This window comes from Mesoplodon bidens, assembly GCF_964165515.1.
Source record: "Mesoplodon bidens genome assembly, chromosome: 16".
Lineage (NCBI taxonomy): Eukaryota > Metazoa > Chordata > Mammalia > Artiodactyla > Ziphiidae > Mesoplodon > Mesoplodon bidens.
In genome coordinates, this window is record NC_138173.1 from 32,461,494 (window position 1) to 32,481,202 (window position 19,709).

Genomic DNA, 19,709 nt, shown 5'->3' on the forward strand with positions numbered 1-19,709 from the left:
TATTTTTGAAGATGTTTACAATAGTTTATTTTAGGTTATTTCCAATTTTTCACCAATTTAAAAAATTGACCAACTCAATTAAAACCTTGTGAATTCGATGTTAAAAAGTATAACTATGAATCATATAATTTAAATTTAGTATGAAATGGCAAAGAATGGCAAATTATATTGAAGCTATGTCGAATTATGTTTATAGACAGCAGGAAGAGAAAATAAAAATGTAAATATTGCTTGATAGGATAATGGGATTAGAGGTGGTCTTTTAAATTTTTCATTTTTATGCTAATACAATACCTTTATGAAACCTCAAAATCTTCAAACAACACATTTTTTTTAAAATTGTGGTAAACTACACAAAACAGAAAATTTATCGTTTTAACCATTTTAAAGTGGACCATTCGGTGATAGTAAGTCAACAAATTTTTAAAACTTTCAGAGGGCACCTGAATAAAAGATGTGTTGTCCATTGGTGATTTTAATGTATCTGATATATAACAAAAGTCACCACAAAACTTTCTGGGAAATTGGCAGATCATAAACATAAAAAATTTACTTTGCTTTATATTAAACCTTATTGTTTTGCTGTTTCAAAATTCAAATTTACTCACAAGAAAGAGTCAGTTTCATATTAGATTTGGTTTCACAAATGCTGCTCCTGCTATTCATTCTTATCACCAACAAAAAAAAAACTATTTGTGACAAACGCTAATGTGTTCCAGAAAATAAAAAGTTAAGGTCTCTTAGAAACAATACAAACGCTATCAGTGGAAGTGAATTAGAGGAAATTTATATATTCAGGAGAATGTGAAACTTACATCACTGATTGTTAAAGGGTTTTAAAAGCTTTTTATTACAATTACATTTCATAACAAAAATAATAGGCTTAGTTGTAAAATCCTGGGTTAACTACCATTTGGAAAATTAAATATACATTACAGTAAACATTTAGAAAATGTTCAATCTAGGTAAATAAACTTGTCTGTAGAAGTCTTTTATAAGGATAATACATATTTCAAGTTTTATCATTCAGAGAAACAAAATATTACCTGATTCAAAAATTTAGGTAAGCATTTCTAAAAAAGAAGCAGGAAACAATGGGACGGTTGGAACTGAGAAGAAATTTTGTTTCTTATAGCGCAAAACGTAATTCTGCATTAAAAAACGTCATTCCTCAAATGCACCACTACTAAAATTATCATCAAAGTGCACCCCAAATTTCAATTGCAAAGTATTAGAAGTAATTATCAACCAGGAAATGTTTTCAAAATAACGAAGTTTTTATGAGATCCAAACGATAATGTTGGTTAATATTAACATCTCTTTAAATTCATTTATTATATCTATATTCTATAAATTCTCATAAGTATCAAAATAATCATAGACTTCCTAATATGCATGTGGTTTACATTGGCTGTTTTAATTTTAGCACATCAGAAAACATAAGGGGTATAAGTTCAGAAAGAGTTACCAACTCTAATAGTAACTTTTCCTTTTCGATCACTTCCCAAAATTATAGTTCTCTTTTTCTGTCTAGCAGCTTTGGATGGTTCCTTTACGATGGAGAAGTTATCCACTGTTACTGAGACAGAAATGACAAATATGCCATTTAACTTACAGGTAATTTATGAGGGTTTGATCTTCATTGGAAATTAAGATACTTTAAGTTAATAAAAGGTTTTCAATCTGCATTTCTGTGAAGCTAAATTAAAGCATCACACAACATTTTCAAAAACAGAAAAGCCATTTGATTTGACTAAAAACTTAGTTTTAAGATGGCCGAAAGTACCTTGATAATTTTCTTTTAAGAAAGAAAGAAAAACAAGGCATTAAAGAGAAATTCTTCCGAGAGAACTGAAACATGTTATATACCTCTGACTTGGCACTCCTTCCATCTGGAGAACTTTTTTAATAACTGCTTTCATCACACAATGATCTAAAATAAAATGAATTTAAATTAGAGTAATTATTTCCCAATGAGTGGCTATTTCCATTTAAAACCAAAAGCCAACTAATTATTGCTTTTCCCATAAATTTAAGTATGAAATCCACATTATGTAATTATACACTTATTTCCCCCTTTGTGTATTCTAATTTCTTCCTCAGAAACCTAAGATGCCATCTTGCAGACTGCCTCCAGTGGATATTATTTTGGCAGCAGCAAAGGTCAACTTTAAACATTTTGCATCTAAAGTGGCTTTGGATACCTTTGGATAGAAAGTACAGTCTGAGCACTGTCCAGACACTTAGATACCTAAAGGGCATCTAAGATAACAAACCAAAGTCCTGATATTCCCTCAAAAGCTACTCCTCCCATCAGCCCCCTTTTTCTAAGTGATACCACCCAGTTGCACACATAATCATCAACGATTTGTCTCCTTGTTACTACTCCCTTCATAACCCACATCTAATCTATCGGCAAGCCTTGTTAGCTACACCCTCAAAACACATCCTGAATTCAGCCACTTTTCACTTGCTCCAAACTTCCAGCCTAAGCTAAGCCATAAACATCTCTTATTTGGACCACTGTGATAGTCTCCTAACTGGTCTCCCTCTTCCTCTTCTTTATCCTCCCAAGTCCATTCTCTATACCAGGTCACCTTATTCAGATACTATTTGGATCATGACTTTTTCCAGTTCAAAACCCTCTACTCATTTAGAATAATCCAAATCTTTACTCTGGCCTTAAAGACTTTACAAGAGCAGACCGCTGGCTAGCTCCTTCACCTCATGTCATACCACATCTTCTTCACTCAGTACTCTGGCCGTGTTGGCCTCCTTGCTTTTCCTTAAATGCTCCACCCACCTACATGCCTGCATACTCATGGCCTCCTTGTCCTGGAATGTGCTTACCCCAGATCTTCCATGGCTTGCTCCTCTCTTCATTCAGGTTTCCATTCAAATGCCACTTCTCCAGTGAAGCTGTCCCCTAACAATGCAGTCCAATGGAGTCCTACCTGCCCCCGCTCACTCTCTTTACATTAAGATATTTTTGCACTTCCTACTCTCTAAAATTATATTACTTATCTGTTTACTCATTTCTATCTGAACTCCTTCACTAGAATGTAAGCTCCATGAGGGCAAGACTTTTGTGTGTCTGCTTCACTGCTTTATCCCTGGTGCCTAAACCCATATCTGGCACACAATACGTATTAAAAAAATTACTCGTGAAACTGACAAATGAATAAAGTACTCCTTGCAAGAATTCAGAGGTTGCACAAGAAGGAAGCAATGCTCTTGGTGGAAGAAGGCTTAGTATCTAGGTTCACCTCTATTCTGAGTAAAGATAAGAACAATTTACAAGTATAACTCATTTAATTAGTAATTATCTGCTAAAAACATAAGGGACGTACAACATTAGAAAAGTACCACTTTTTTTTTTTTTGCGGTACGTGGGCCTCTCATTGTTGTGGCCTCTCCCGTTGTGGAGCACAGGCTCCGGACGCGCAGGCTCAGCGGCCATGGCTCATGGGCCCAGCCGCTCCGCGGCATGTGGAATCTTCCTGGACCGGGTCACGAACCCATGTCCCCTGCATCGGCAGGCAGACCCTCAAGCACTGTGCCACCAGGGAAGCCCAAAAGTACCGTTTTCTAGGATACAAATAATAACAAATTCAAACAATGTGTGAATAGACAATATATACTAAAAACCTATCATGAAAGTATGATGGTCAAGAACTCTCGCAGTAAAACATCAGACAAAAACCAGAACAAATGATCATGAACTCTAGTAGTTCTGGGGCTGAACAGCCTACTCATTTAAACAAAAGGGTTCTTCGCAAAAGCACAGGTATTAAAAAATATTACATGAAAGGAAACTATCATGAGTCATTTATTTTAGTGTTGAGTGGACCATCACATTAAAATAACTGGAGTCTTTCAACACCCCATGACATACAGAAATACCAAGTCAGTCGTATGGATCTGACAAGATATGATACAACCCTTACAAACTCTCACTACAGAAGAATGGACACACGGTGTAATTAACCAACTAGCCAAATTAATACAAACAGCCAGTAAACCTCACCAGTAAATCAAATGAATACAAAATAAAACAAAATGTGGTTATTCTCCTATCAGATTAAGCCAAGATTCTGTAAGAAAAGTCTTTAAAATGTCTATACCCTTTTGATCCAACAACTCTCTTTCTAAGAATTTAACCAAAAGAAATAGTCAGAGATATAGGTAAGGATAGATATCAGAGTACTATTTGTAATGGAAAAACTGGACATACCTTTTATGCAAGATTGGATAAGCTATGTGTACTGTGGCATATTCATATAATGGAACACTGAAGGGTCACAAATAAAATGAGGCAGTAAGGCTTCCCTGGTGGCGCAGTGGTTGAGAGTCCGCCTACCGATGCACGGTACACGGGTTCGTGCCCCGGTCTGGGAAGATCCCACATGCCGCGGAGTGGCTGGGCCCGTGAGCCATGGCCGCTGAGCCTGCGCATCCGGAACCTGTGATCCGCAAGAGGAGAGGCCACAACAGTGAGAGGCCCGCATACACCCCAAAAAAAAAAATCATATAATGTACAAAACAAAGAGTGAAATCTCAAGTAAAGCATGGACATTAGTTAGTAATAACGTATCAATATTGGTTCATTAACTATAACAAATGTATTACGCTAATGTAAGATGTTAATAATAGGGGAAACTGGGTTGAGAGGTAAGGAAGTATGAGAACTCTGTCCTTTCTGCTTAATTTTTCTGTAAACCAGAAACAGCTCCAAAATAGTCTATTAATTTAAAACACAAATCTAGACCTGCATACAAAACTTGCATGTAAATCCAACCACAACAGCATTATTCATAAAAGCCCCAAAGTGGAAATAACCCAAATGACCATTTAGTGTGAATGATCAATGAAACACAGTAATATCCACACCATGGAATATTATTCAGCCATAAAAAGAAATCAAGTACTGATACATGCTACACATGGATAAACCTTGAAAACATACTAAGTAATTGTATGATTCCATTTGTATACAATGTCCAGACTAAGCAGATCTGTAGAGACAAAGTATATTAGTGACTGCCTAGGGTTTGGAGAAGTGGGGGAGTGAGTGACTTATAATAGATTCTTTTTCTTTGGGGGGTGGATGAAACTTTTACAATTGATTGTGGTGGTAGATGCGTAACACATTAAATTGTACACTTTAAATAAAATGGAAAGTAAATTATATCTCAATGAAACTATTATTTAAAATTATGATTAATGTATAAAAAAGGACAACCTATACAATTTAAGCAAAAATTATCTGTGAAATGCAACCAAAGGAAAATTGTAGAATTAAAAAAGCTGAAATTAAGCACTCAGAAGATCAGTTGAACAGTACCTTAGTCAAACAAAAGAAAGTATTACAAACGTCAATTAAAAAATAACTACACTGAAATTTTGAGGGAAAGGATGGAAAACAGAGACAAATACATAAGACATATGGAGTATATGTAAAACACTGTGTCTAGCCAGGCCCAAGTCACACAGCCTAGGGAGCAGACACACAGCCTACCTGAATCACAAGGACTTCTCCAAAGGAAAAATGAGGTTCTGATGCCAGAAGTGGAAGGAATGAATTACAAAGACAACGAACAACTGTGCACTATAATCAAGATATACATCCGTAAATACATAGGTGCCCTGAGGTTGTGATATGGTACAAACAATACAAAAAAGATGAGACTCATAGTAGAGGCTGCTAGATTCTGCTGAGGAAAATGTCCAGGGAAGGAAGAGTTGATTTATTTAGTTATTTTTTTAGACTCCACATATAAGTGACATCATGCACTGTTTGTCCTTGTCTTATTTCAGTTAGCATAGTGTCCTCCAGTTTTATCCATGTTGTCTTAAATGATAGGATTTCCTTCTTTCTTAAGGTTGAATAACATTCCATTGCATATATATATACCATATTTCCTTTATCCATTAATCTACTGTGAACACTTAGGTTGTTTCCATACGTTGGCTCTTGTGAATAATGCTACAATGAACATGGGAGTACAGATATCTCTTCAAATAATGATGATGTTTCCTTTGGATATAGACTCAGAAGTGGGAGGGAGAAAGAGCTTATGACACAAATTGACCATGTGTAAAAGATGTTGTAGGAATGAAAAACTCCGAACACCTAGGAAGAAAGGGGGAGCGTGGAGTATTTGGAAAAGACATTGTTCATGGTCATACATAGTTTAAAATTATGACATTTCAGTGAACCTGTATGCATGCAGGCTTGCTTATATTTCGGGATTTGAATACAGTGCAAAGAAGTGTTGCTAAATTTTCCATCAATATCAAAAAAGGGTGGAAATGTTTTTTCTTTTATTATGAAACGGGAGGAAAGGCAAGCCTTGTAAGCAGCGTGAGGACCACTAGAATTTTCCCTGATGATACTGGTAATTTAGGAGAAGAAGAAGGATCCAAGGCCATAGAACAATTTTGAAAGCAAAATAAGGCTGCTGAATCTTCACCCAGTGTAGGAGATGAAGCTTTAATAGCGTATGATGAAGTGGCCATGACACAGCCAGCAGAACTGGTTGAGATGTTGAAAATGGCTCTTGAAGCTACAGGAATTGGACAGTAGTCGTAGAAAAAGAACAAGGTAAATGCAAAAGAGTGGAAGGACAAAATTCATCAAGAGAAAAGTCAAAAATAGAGAAGAAAAGCAGACAACTTGACAAGTAAAACCAAAACCTTGTCCTTTAGAAAGAACAGTAAAATAAGCAATATTTGGCAAATATGATAGAGATGGGACTAGTTATAAAACAGAGAATTTTTTTTAATTACAAAAGAATAATATGGTAGCTTTTTACCAACACATTTGAAAATCTGGACAAAATGGCTGATTATTGATAAGTTATATGCAGCCAATATTTACTCCTATTTTGAGTAGGGAATACAAGTAGCTTTATGAAATTAGAAAATATAATCAAAGATATTCACCTTAGAAAGACATCAGTTATTTTCCAATGTATTAAAAAAGCTAGAAGAGTCCTAATACAAAAATGAGATATGGAAAATTTACCTAACAAGTAAGTAGAAACACATTTCTTTTAAGATCTTAAGTTCTACCTCATATTAGCAAATAGATTCCAGCAACATATATTTAAAAAGTCATTGTGATCAAGGGGGATTTATCACCATAAAGCAGATTTTTTAAAGTAGGGGAAAGTTGGAATGAGGTAAGAAATGTCTGTATCCAATGTCAAAACACTCCAAATTTCAGTAGTTTAAAAAAATCTAATAAGCTATAAGAGTACATCAGTATATTATTAAAGCAGCATAGGAACCCAGGTATATATGAGAAATAAAATATAGTGTAAATAAAGTACAGGCTGTCCTCACTGTGGAACTCTACAAAAATAATCATCCAAGCTGAACTGTGCAAAGTTGATCTTAATGATGATCGATGGGGAAAATATTATTGTTCTATGGCCTTAAAATCTTTCTGACAAAAACACTAGAAACTTTCTTGTTGGTTGTAAAGTTATAGATAGACTTAAAAAATTAGTAACCCTTTTATTTAGTTAATACAGTGGCATAAAGAACATTAGAAATATTGAGAATAACATGTTATATTCCATTGTAAAAAACTTATGACAGGGCTTCCCTGGTGGCGCAGTGGTTGAGAGTCCGTCTGCTGATTCAGGGGACACGGGTTCGTGCCCGGGTCCGGGAAGATCCTACATGCCGCGGAGCAGCTGGGCCCGTGAGCCATGGCCGCTGAGCCTGCGCGTCCGGAGCCTGTGATCTGCAACGGGAGAGGCCACAGCAGTGAGAGGCCCGCGGACCGCAAAACAAAAACAAAAACAAAAAACCTTCCATTACTCCGTGCACATCAAACAATAAATGCTTTCTCTTAGTAAACCTGCATAACAGTTTTCTAAATTCTTCTGCTCTGGGCAAGAGTCACAAATACACCAGGCAAATAAAGTGAAAGATGAGACAGTACATACTGTTTTATTCAATTGGGTCTTGACACCTAAGTGTGACTCTTTTTTTTTTTTAATTGGAGTACAATTGCTTTACAATGGTGTGTTAGTTTCTGCTTTATAACAAAGTGAATCAGTAATACATATACATATGTTCCCATATCTCTTCCCTCTTGCATCTCCCTCCCTCCCACCCTCCCCATCCCACCCCTCTAGGTGGTCACAAAGCACCAAGCTGATCTCCCTCTGTTACGCGGCTGCTTCCCACTAGCTATCTATTTTACGTTTGGTAGTGTACATATGTCCATGCAACTCTCTCGCTTTGTTGAAGCTTACCCTTCCCTTCCCCATATCCTAAACTCCATTCTCTAGTAGGTCAGTGTCCTTATTCCTGTCTTACCCCTAGGTTCTTCATGACACTGTTTTTCTTAAATTCCATATACATGTGTTAGCATACAGTATTTGTCTTTCTCTTTCTGACTTACTTCACTCTGTATGACAGACTCTAGGTCTATCCACCTCATTACAAATAGCTCAATTTTGTTTCTTTTTATAGCTGAGTAATATTCCATTGTATATATGTGCCACATCTTTACATTCATCCAATGATGGACACTTAGGTTGTTTCCATCTCCGGGCTATTGTAAATAGAGCTGCAATGAACATTTTGGTACATGACTCTTTTTGAATTATGGTTTACTCAGGGTATATGCCCAGTAGTGGGATTGCTGGATCATATGGTAGTTCTATTTGTAGTTTTTTAAGGACCCTCCATACAGTTCTCCATAGTGGCTGTACCAATTCACATTCCCACCAGCAGTGCAAGAGTGTTCCCTTTTCTCCACACCCTCTCCAGCATTTACTGTTTTTAGATTTTTTGATGATGGCCATTCTGACTGGTGTGAGATGATGTCTCATTGTAGTTTTGATTTGCATTTCTCTAATGATTAATGATGCTGAGCATTCTTTCATGTGTTTGTTGGCAGTCTGTATATCTTCGTTGGAGAAATGCCTATTTAGGTCTTCTGCCCATTTTTGGATTGGGTTGTTTGTTTTCTTCTTATTGAGCTGCATGAGCTGCTTGTAAATTTTGGAGATTAATCCTTTGTCAGTTGCTTCATTTGCAAATATTTTCTCCCATTCTGAGGGTTGTCTTTTGGTCTTCTTTATGGTTTCCCTTGCTGTGCAAAAGCTTTGAAGTTTCATTAGGTCCCATTTATTTATTTTTGTTTTTATTTCCATTTCTCTAGGAGGTGGGTCCAAAAGGATCTTGCTGTGATTTATGTCATAGAGTGTTCTGCCTATGCTTTCCACTAAGACTTTGATAGTTTCTGGCCTTACATTTAGGTCTTTAATCCATTTTGAGCTTATTTTTGTGTATGGTGTTAGGGAGTGATCTAATCTCATACCTTGACATGTACCTGTCCAGTTTTCCCAGCACCACTTATTGAAGAGGCTGTCCATTCTCCACTGTACGTTCCTGCCTCCTTTATCAAAGATAAGGTGACCATATGTGCGTGGGTTATCTCTGGGCTTTCTATACTGTTCCATTGATCTATATGTCTGGTTTTGTGCCAATAGCATACTGTCTTGATTACTTTAGCTTTGTAGTATAGTCTGAAGTCAGGGAGCCTGATTGCTCCAGCTCTGTTTTTCGTTCTCAAGATTGCTTTGGCTATTCGGGGTCTTATGTGTTTCCATACAAATTGTGAAATTTTTTGTTCTAGTTCTGTGAAAAATGCCAGTGGTAGTTTGATAGGGATTGCATTGAATCTGTAGATTGCTTTGGGTAGTAGAGTCATTTTCACAATGTTGATACTTCCAATCCAAGAACATGGTATATCTCTCCATCTATTTGTATCATCTTGAATTTCTTACATCAGTGTCTTATAATTTTCTGCATACAGGTCTTTTGTCTCCTTAGGTAGGTTTATTCCTAGATATTTTATTCCTTTTGTTGCAATGGTAAATAGGAGTGTTTTCTTGATTTCACTTTCAGATTTTTCATCATTAGTGTATAGGAATGCCAGAGATTTCTGTGCATTAATTTTGTATCCTGCAACCTTACCAAATTCATTGATTAGCTCTAGTAGTTTTCTGGTAGCATCATTAGAATTCTCTCTGTAAAGTATCATGTTGTCTGCAAACAGTGACAGCTTTACTTCTTCTTTTCCGATTTAGATGCCTTTTATTTCCTTTTCTTCTCTAATTGTTGTGGCTAAAACTTCCAAAACTAGGTTGAATAAGAGTGGTGAGAGTGGGAAACCTTGTCTTGTTCCTGATCTTAGTGGATATAGTTTGAGTTTTTCACCATTGAGGACGATGTTGGCTGTGGGTTTGTCATATATGGCCTTTATTATGTTGAGGAAAGTTCCCTCTATGCCTACTTCCTGCAGGGTTTTTATCATAAACAGGTGTTGAATTTTGTCGAAAGCTTTCTCTGCATCTATTGAGATGATCATATGGTTTTTCTCCTTCAATTTGTTAATATGGTGTATCACATTGATTGATTTGCATATATTGAAGAATCCTTGAATTCCTGGAATAAACCCCACTTGATCATGGTGTATGATCCTTTTAATGTGCTGTTGGATTCTGTTGGCTAGTATTTTGTTGAGGATTTTTGCATCTATGTTCATCAGTGATATTGGCCTGTAGTTTTCTTTCTCTGTGACATCCTTGTCTGGTTTTGGTATCATGGTGATGGTGGCCTCATAGAATGAGTTTGGGAGTGTTCCTCCCTCTGCTATATTTTGAAAGAGTTTGAGAAGGATAGGTGTTGGCTCTTCTCTAAATGTTTGATCGAATTCGCCTGTGAAGCCATCTGGTCCTGGGCTTTTGTTTGTTGGAAGATTTTTAATCACAGTTTTAATTTCAGTGCTGTGATTGGTCTGTTCATATTTTCCATTTCTTCCTGATTCTGTCTTGGCAGGTTGTGCATTTCTAAGAATTTGTCCATTTCTTCCAGGTGTTCATTTTATTGGCATAGAGTTGCCTGTAATAATCTCTCATGATCTTTTGTATTTCTGCAGTGTCAGTTGTTACTTCTTCTTTTTCATTTCTAATTCTATTGATTTGAGTGTTCTCCCGTTTTTTCTTGATGAGTCTGGCTAATGGTTTATCAATTGTGTTTATCTTCTCAAAGAACCAGCTTTTAGTTTTATTGATCTTTGCTATCATTTCTTTCATTTCTTTTTGATTTATTTCTGATCTGATTTTTATGATTTCTTTCCTTCTGCTAACTTTGGGGGTTTTTTGTTCTTCTTTCTCTAATTGCTTTAGGTGCAAGTTAGGTTGTTCATTCGATATGTTTCCTGTTTCTTAAGGTAGGATTGTATTGCTATAAACTTCCCTCTTAGAACTGCTTTTGCTGCATCCCATAGGTTTCGGGTCGTCATGTCTCCATTGTCATTTGTTTCTAGGTATTTTTTGATTTCCTCTTTGATTTCTTCAGTGATCACTTCGTTATTAAGTAGTGTATTGTTTAGCCTCCATGTGTTTGTATTTTTTACAGATCTTTTCCTGTCATTGATATTTAGTCTCATAGCGTTGTGGTCGGAAAAGATACTTGATACAATTTCAATTTCCTTAAATTTACCAAGGCTTGATTTGTGACCCAAGAGATGATCTATCCTGGAGAATGTTCCATGAGCACTTGAAAAAAAATGTGTATTCTGTTGTTTTTGGATGGAATGTCCTATAGATATCAATTAAGTCCATCTTGTTTAATGTATCATTTAAAGCTTGTGTTTCCTTATTTATTTTCATTTTGGATGATCTGTCCTTTGGTGAAAGTGGGGTGTTAAAGTCCCCTACTATGAATGTTTTACTGTCGATTTCCCCTTTTATGGCTGTTAGTATTTGCCTTATGTATTGAGATACTCCTATGTTGGGTGCATAAATATTTACAATTGTTATATCTTCTTCTTGGATCGATCCCTTGAACATTATGTAGTGTCCTTCTTTGTCTCTTCTAGTAGTCTTTATTTTAAAGTCTATATTGTCTGAGAGAAGAATTGCTACTCCAGCATTCTTTTGGTTTCCATTTGCATGGAATATCTTTTTGCATCCCCTTACTTTCAGTCTGTATGTGTCTCTAGGTCTGAAGTGGGTCTCTTGTAGAAAGCATATATATGTGTCTTGTTTTTGTATCCATTCAGCCAATCTGTGTCTTTTAGTGGGATCATTTAGTCCATTTACATTTAAGGCAATTATCAATATGTATGTTCCTATTCCCATTTTCTTAATTGTTTTGGGTTCGTTATTGTAGGTCTTTTCCTTCTGTTGTGTTTCTTGCCTAGAGAAGTTCCTTTAGCATTTGTTGTAAAGCTGGTTTGGTGGTGCTGATCTCTCTCAGCTTTTGCTTGTCTGTAAAGGTTTTAATTTCTCCATCAAATCTGAATGAGATCCTTGCTGGACAGAGTAATCTTGTTTGCAGGTTTTTCTCCTTCCTCACTTTAAATATGTCCTGCCAGTCCCTTCTGGCTTGCAGAGTTTCTGCTGAAAGATCAACTATTAACCTTATGGGGATTACCTTGTGTGTTATTTGTTGTTTTTCCCTTGCTGCTTTTAATTTGTTTTCTTTGTATTTAATTTTTGACAGTTTGATTAATATGTGTCTTGGCGTATTTCTCCTTGGATTTATTCTGTATGGGACTCTCTGTGCTTCCTGGACTTGATTAACTATTTCCTTTCCCATATTAGGGAAGTTTTCAGCTCTAATCTCTTCCAATATTTTCTCAGTCGCTTTCTTTTTCTCTTCTTCTTCTGGAACCCCTATAATTCGAATGTTGGTGGGTTTAATGTTGTCCCAGAGGTCTCTGAGACTGTCCTCAGTTCTTTTCATTCTTTTTTCTTTATTCTGCTCTGCAGCAGTTATTTCCACTATTTTATATTCCAGGTCACTTACCCATTCTTCTGCATCAGTTATTCTGCTATTGATCCCATCTAGAGTATTTTTCATTTTATTTATTGTGTTGTTCATCCTTGCTTGTTTCATGTTTTGTTCTTCTAGGTCCTTGTTAAATGTCTCCTGCATTTTGTCTATTCTATTTCCAAGATTTTGGATCACCATTACTATCATTATTCTGAATTCTTTTTCAGGTAGACTGCCTGTTTCCTCTTCACTTGTTAGGTCTGGTGGGTTTTTATCTTCCTCCTTCATCTGCTGTGTGTTTTTCTGTCTTCTCATTTTGCTTATCTTACTGTGTGTGGGGTCTCCTTTTTGCAGGCTGCAGGTTCATAGATCCCGTTGTTTTTGGTATCTGTCCCCAGTGGTTAAGTTTGGTTCACTGGGTTGTGGAGGCTTTCTGGTGGAGGGGACTAGTGCCTGTGTTCTGGTGGGTGAGGCTGGATCTTGTCTTTCTGGTGGGCAGGTCCACGTCTGGTGGTGTGTTTTGGGGTGTCTGTGGAATTATTATGATTTTAGGCATAAAATCTCTCTGCTAATGGGTGGCGTTGTGTTCCTGTGTTGCTAGTTGTTTGGTGTAGGGTGTCCAGCACTGTAGCTTGCTGGTCGTTGAGTGAAGCTGGGTGCTGGTGTTCAGATGGAGATCTCTGGGAGATTTTCGCCATTTGATATTATGTGGAGCTGGGACGTCTCTTGTGGACCAGTGTCCTGAAGTTGGCTCTCCCACCTCAGAGGCTCAGCACTGACTCCCAGCTGTAGCACCAAGAGCCTTTCATCTACACAGCTCAGAATAAAAGTGAGAAAAAGTAGAAAGAATTAGTAAAAGAAGAAAGAAAGAAGAAAGAAAGAAAGAAAGAAAGAAAGAAAGAAAGAAAGAAAGAAAGAAAGAAAGAAAGGAAGGAATTAGGAACAGAGCGGGGAGGGAGGATGCAAGGAAGGAGGGAAGGAAGGAAAGAAAGAAAGAAGATAAAGTAAAATAAAATAAAGTAAGATAAAATAAAATAAAGTTATTAAAAAATAATTTTATGAAATAACAAAAACAAACAAAAAGACGAACGGATAGAACCCTAGGACAGATGGCAGAAGCAAAGCTACACAGACAAAATCTCACACAGAAACATACACATACACACTCACAAAAAGACGAAAAGCAGAAAAAATCATAAATCTTGCTCTCAAAGTCCACCTCGTCAATTTGGGTTGATTCGTTGTCTATTCAGGTATTCCACAGATGCAGGGTACATCAAGTTGATTGTGGAGATTTAATCTGCTACTCCGGAGGCTGCTGGGAGAGATTTCCCTTTCTCTTCTTTGTTCTCACAACTCCTGGGGCTCAGCTTTGGACTTGGCCCCTCCTCGGCGGGTAGGTCGCCAGAGGACACGTGTTCTTCGCTCAGACAGGACGTGGTTAAAGGAGCCGCTGATTCGGGGGTTCCAGCTCACTCAGGCCCGGGAGAGGGAGGGGTACGGGGTACAGGGTGAACCTGCGGTGGCAGAGGCCGTCAAGATCCTTAATGACATTTGCAAAACATTTTTTTCAAATGAGGTAACCGTCAAGGAGGAGGACATGGATATATCCTTTCGGGGGCCACCATCCAACCCACTATACCAGCCGTAAGATACTTTGATTTTGGCTGATGGCTGCAGCTTCTGGTGTGGGAAAGTGGCTGTTTCTTTAGAGCCACTTAAGTATAGGTCTGACATAAAGAAGAGGGGCGTTAGGGAGTTGCAGGTGACTGAGCAATACCTGGAGCGGAATGAATAAGGCACCTGGAGGGTCTTTAGTATACAGAGACCTTTACCTGGCACTTGACTTGAGAGTGTGCAGGAGTTTACAGGGCAGAAAAGTCTCAGGCAGCTGTCCACCTTGCCTTACCCTTCAGATACAGTTTTTCCCGAGCAGGCTTGACTGAGACAAAGACTCAATTGTAAGGAACACATGTTTTGTAGAACTTGTCGGCATGGACACATATGGTCTACCGTAGGCTCAAGTGACTCCCTTTACATGTGGACCCAAGCTGACACTGGATTTGTCAATTAAGTTGGAGAAAGAAATGTTCTCTTAAAGGCAGCTGCCTTTGGTCTGTGCAGTTCCATAGCAGGAGGCAGTGAAAATGGCCATGGCCGCATAAGACTGTCAAATCTGTGCATCAGAACTGGAGGTGTAATGTCACTAGACAGAACCCATAATCAGTTCAGTACTGCAGTGTGAACCACAAGGTCATCAAAGAGGAAGGATAACTCAAGAGTCCACATGTGATAGATGCTCAGGGCTGTGCACTGCACATGGCAAATTCATAGTGAAAAATCAACGTCAGGCTCAAAGATTCCTCCTGGTTCGAAGTTCGCAGGTCAGAAATTTCACAGAAATAGCATAGACTAATGGACATCCTAGTGAAGCTAAAACCAAACAGACTTTCTCCTTCTCTCAAATGCCATTGAGTTTCTGCTATGTTCTTTGGTCAAATTCTGTACTGGATTCTGGGAACAAAAATGTGCCTAGGTTCACTCTTCTAGGAGTGGGGAATTGGCTTGCTTTTGAGATTGTTTTTAAATTTTGGGGATAGTGCTGTCAAATTAAATTGTATCGTAGTAACTCTTCAGACTCTTTAAAAGCATGGTTCATGAGAGGTTTGATAAACTGATCAAACAGCCAAGGCCCCGAGAGACCCAAACCCATATCAGTCTGTTCTCTATGTCTGTGAGTCTGGTTTTGTTTCATAGACATGTTCATTTGTGTCATAGTTTAGAATTCACATATACGTGAGATCATATATTTGTCTTTCTCTTCTGACTTACTTCACTTCGTATTATAATCTCTAGGTCCATCCACGACGTTGCTGCAAATGTCATTATTTCATTCTTTTTATGGCTGAATAATATTCCATTGTATATGTGTACCACATCTTCTTTATCCATTCATCCATCAGTGGACATTTAGGTAGCTTCCACATCTTGGCTATTGTAAATAGTGTTACAATGAACATTGGGATGCATGCATCTTTTCTTTCTTTCTTTCTTTCTTTCTTTCTTTCTTTCTTTCTTTCTTCCTTTCTTTCTATCTTTCTTTCTTCCTTGCTTTCTTTCTTGTTCTTTCTTTCTTTCTCTCTTTCTTTCTTTTTTTTTTTTTTTTTTTTTTGTCACACGGCATGTAGGATCTTAGTTCCCTGTCCAGGGATCGAACCTGCGCCCCCTGCAGAAATGGAGCCCATGCTCCCTGCACTGGAAGCACGGAGTCTTAACCACTGGACCACCAGGGAAATCCCAGGGGTGTATGTATATTTTTGAATTAGAGTTTTCTCCGGATCTATGCCCAGGAGTGGAATTGCGGGACCCTATGGCAGCTGTATCTGTTCTTTGTACGTCTCACATCAACCCCCTCACTCCAATCCTTGTTCTCAATGTCATCTTCAGGGAACCCAACCTGCGACAGGGACCCTGACAAGAAGAAAAGGCTCAGGGAAAAGCTACCTGCACAGGGAGGAGATAGAGGCCATCGACCCTGGGGTGTGGCGGGGAGAGTGGGCACAGAGATTTGTCATTTCACCCCCCGTTACTCAACCCTCCTGGCTACCCCACTCTAGGTCACCTTGGGATACAGAGGTGACCCGGTTAGAGTCCCTGCCTGTGCAGGCATCTAGGGGCACCAGCGGGTCTGAATAATATTAGTGCAGGGTCTCCCCCACGGCACTGGGGTTATTTGGGGTGGGTCATCCTCTGCTGGGGGCCCCTCCTGGACACTCTGTGGGGTTCAGCAGCATCCCTGGCCCCACTCATTTGATTCCAGGGTCCCTCCCCCCCAGTTTTGATAACCACAGATTTTCCCCAGACATCACCGAAGAACTGGGTGAGGCGGGGGCAGGATGGCCCTGGGTGAGGACAGCTGTGTTGAAGCAACCAGCCTGGCCCAGGGCAAGGTCTGCCCCAATCCTGTCGGAGCCTGCATTTAGAACTGCCCCTTCCCTCTCCCACTTCCCCTGCCCTGCAGTGGTCTGCGAGACTTCATCCCCATGTAATAAATCACACCTTCTCGTCTGATGTGTAGTAGATGCTTCGTAAATGCTTGCTGAATAAAGGAGTTGAATAAAGGGATGAGTGGATGAATGAATGAAGGTTACAATGGAAGGAGGGGGGAGATTCCCTTTCTGGCTCTCAGGGGTTGGGAGATCAAGTGAAAGATCCGTCCTCAATAGGCTGACCAGCCTTCTGGGGTTCCCCGGGAATGAGGGTTTCCCCACAGTTCCAGCGCTCAAACCTGAGTGGTCCTGGGCAAACTGGGGGCGGGTGTTGGTCACCCTATGTAAACACAGTAACAATTCCAACTGCAATAGCAATGGCCAAGGACCTCTACGGTCTTATTGACCAGGCACAGTTCTTTACCTGGCGGGGAAGGGTGGGCCGGGATTGGAATTCCGGTGATCCAGGGCAGGTGAGGGCTCACCCCGGGCTTGTGTAGGGTAGTCCAGGAAGGTTCTGGAGGAAGTGACCGTGACACAGGAGGGAGGGAGGAGTCTAAGGAAGAACATACCACATGATAACGTGTGCCAATGGCCCCGGGCCCAAGGTCACACCTGACCAGGGCTTGCTTTTTTTTTTTTTCTAATTTACTTTTTCCCACATGGATATGCAATTGTCCTAATGCCATTTATTGAAAACTCCTTAATTTCCCCACTTTCTGTCATATCAAGTTCTCATATATCTGTTCTGGACCTTATTCTATACCATAGAGCTATACGTCCCATCCTTGCACCACTAGGGCTGTTTCATCACTAAACTTTATTTTTTTTTCATTTATTTTTTTGGCCATGCCCTGTGGCATGTGGGATCTTATTTCCCTGACCAGGGATCGAACCCGTGCCCCCTGCAGTGGAAGCTCGGAGTCTTAATCGCTGGACCTCCAGGGAAGTCCCCAGGGCTTGCTTTGACATCCATCGAATGGTGGCGGGTGGGCACGGGGAGCAGCTGTCTGTGAGCCATCCTGTGTAGAAATGCAGGGTGGAGGGCAGGACAGCTGGAGCAGGAGGGGAAGTGGCGGAGGAGGGAGGGAGGGCCGGCGGGCGAGAGACAGACAGAGTTTCCGGAGACAGTAGCTCTGGCCATGTCCTAGGGCATGAAAGCTGAAAATAGCTCCTAGTGCCGGAAGCCTTGGAGCTGGAGCCGCGGAGCCAGGGTGACTGGCTCTCCTCCCTGGTGTGTGTGAGTGTTTGGAGGGGGGGTGGCTCTGGGCTTCTGAGGATGGGAATGGGGTGTGCGGAGCAGGGACAGAGCAGGGACCCTTCTCTCTGGGACCTCGCGGGCCATCCTTAACTCAGAAAGCTGAGCCACTCCTGGCCCTACGAGTGGGGGGGCTTATCCTCCCTGTCCCCTGGATCACACCCCCTCACACACAACTTCCCCGTGTGTGTTCCCAGCAACCAAGAGAATCTCTTTTTAAAAGATTTGGGGGAGGGGGGTAAACCTACAAACAAGAGCAGAATGGATACCTTTTCAGAATGGGAATGGCTCTGTGTAACCCCACCCCCAGGGTAACCACAGTCCTGACCTCTAACACCCTTGACGAGTCAGCCTTGGTCTGGGCTTGCGGACCCACGGAAGCTTCCTCATCCCCTCCTTCAGACCCCGTCTCTCCCTCGGTGTCTTTATGAGAAGCACCCGGGGAAGTGGGACTGCTAGGCTGTACTGCTGCTAGAACTCCACCTGGGCTCCACCAGGCTCCAGCCCCCCGCCCTGTGCACCTCTCTGACCCTGAGGCACCTCAACTGGTAGGAGCGGCATCACCTTCTCTCTCGGGACTTGTGACACTTAAGGGAGACACTGAAAAGACCAGCGTTTGGCTCCCTGGCTGGCAAAGAGCAGGTGCTCAGTTGTCATGTGTCCGTATCAGTGAGGGTTCTCCAGACAAACCGAATCCATAGGGGATGTGTGTATATTCACACACACGTACATAAATACACGCATACAAAATATACAGCCATGTATATATGCAGTATGCGTACAGACTTATACACATATAGTATAGACAATACACACATACATACACACATATATAAAATGCATAGTTTGTATATATGCAGTATGTATACACACATATACACATAATATATACAATACACACATACATATGCACTATACATACACACATATAAAATGCATAGTTTGTATATGTACAGTATGTACACATACGTAAAACATATGCAATAGACACACCTAGGTACATACATATACACACATACAAAGATATTTAGGTGTGTATATATACAGTATACATACATACACATATAATATATGCAATACATACACGTACATACATAGAGACACACATATACACCTACATATGAAATCATGTAGCATAAAAATATATATGTACTGCATATATAAATTCATCGTATATATACATACATATATATAAGATATATACACATACATATATACAATGTATACACACACATACACACCTATATGTAAATATGCGCATGTACATACACATATAAATACATATGCAAGTGTGTATATATATAGTATATACATATATACATATGATACCTATACAACATATACATATACAGGTATACAACATATATACACACCTATATATAAATATACACTGTATACATACATACATACATACATACAGTGTACATATACTGTGTATATATACACCCCTATATCAATATAAGGGTATACAGCATGTTCACATTTATAGTATGTATACTATATATATACACATACATACATGTATACAATATATACCCACAAATATATAGGCTTGTATGTTTACTGTATATAGTACTTACACATATACTACAAACGCACGCACATATAAACATATGTGTATACATATATATAATATGTATACACACATATAC

At 39.3% G+C, this 19,709-nt stretch overlaps 2 protein-coding genes across 9 annotated transcripts in view; one reads left to right on the top strand and one right to left on the bottom strand.

The window, feature by feature from the left end:
- LOC308630186 (uncharacterized protein) overlaps positions 1–19,709 on the bottom strand; it is a 282,945-nt gene that overhangs the window by 46,808 nt on the left and 216,428 nt on the right. The window lies entirely within an intron of this gene.
- RIPK2 (receptor interacting serine/threonine kinase 2) overlaps positions 1–19,709 on the top strand; it is a 278,912-nt gene that overhangs the window by 13,136 nt on the left and 246,067 nt on the right. The gene's annotated exons all lie outside the window — the stretch shown is intronic.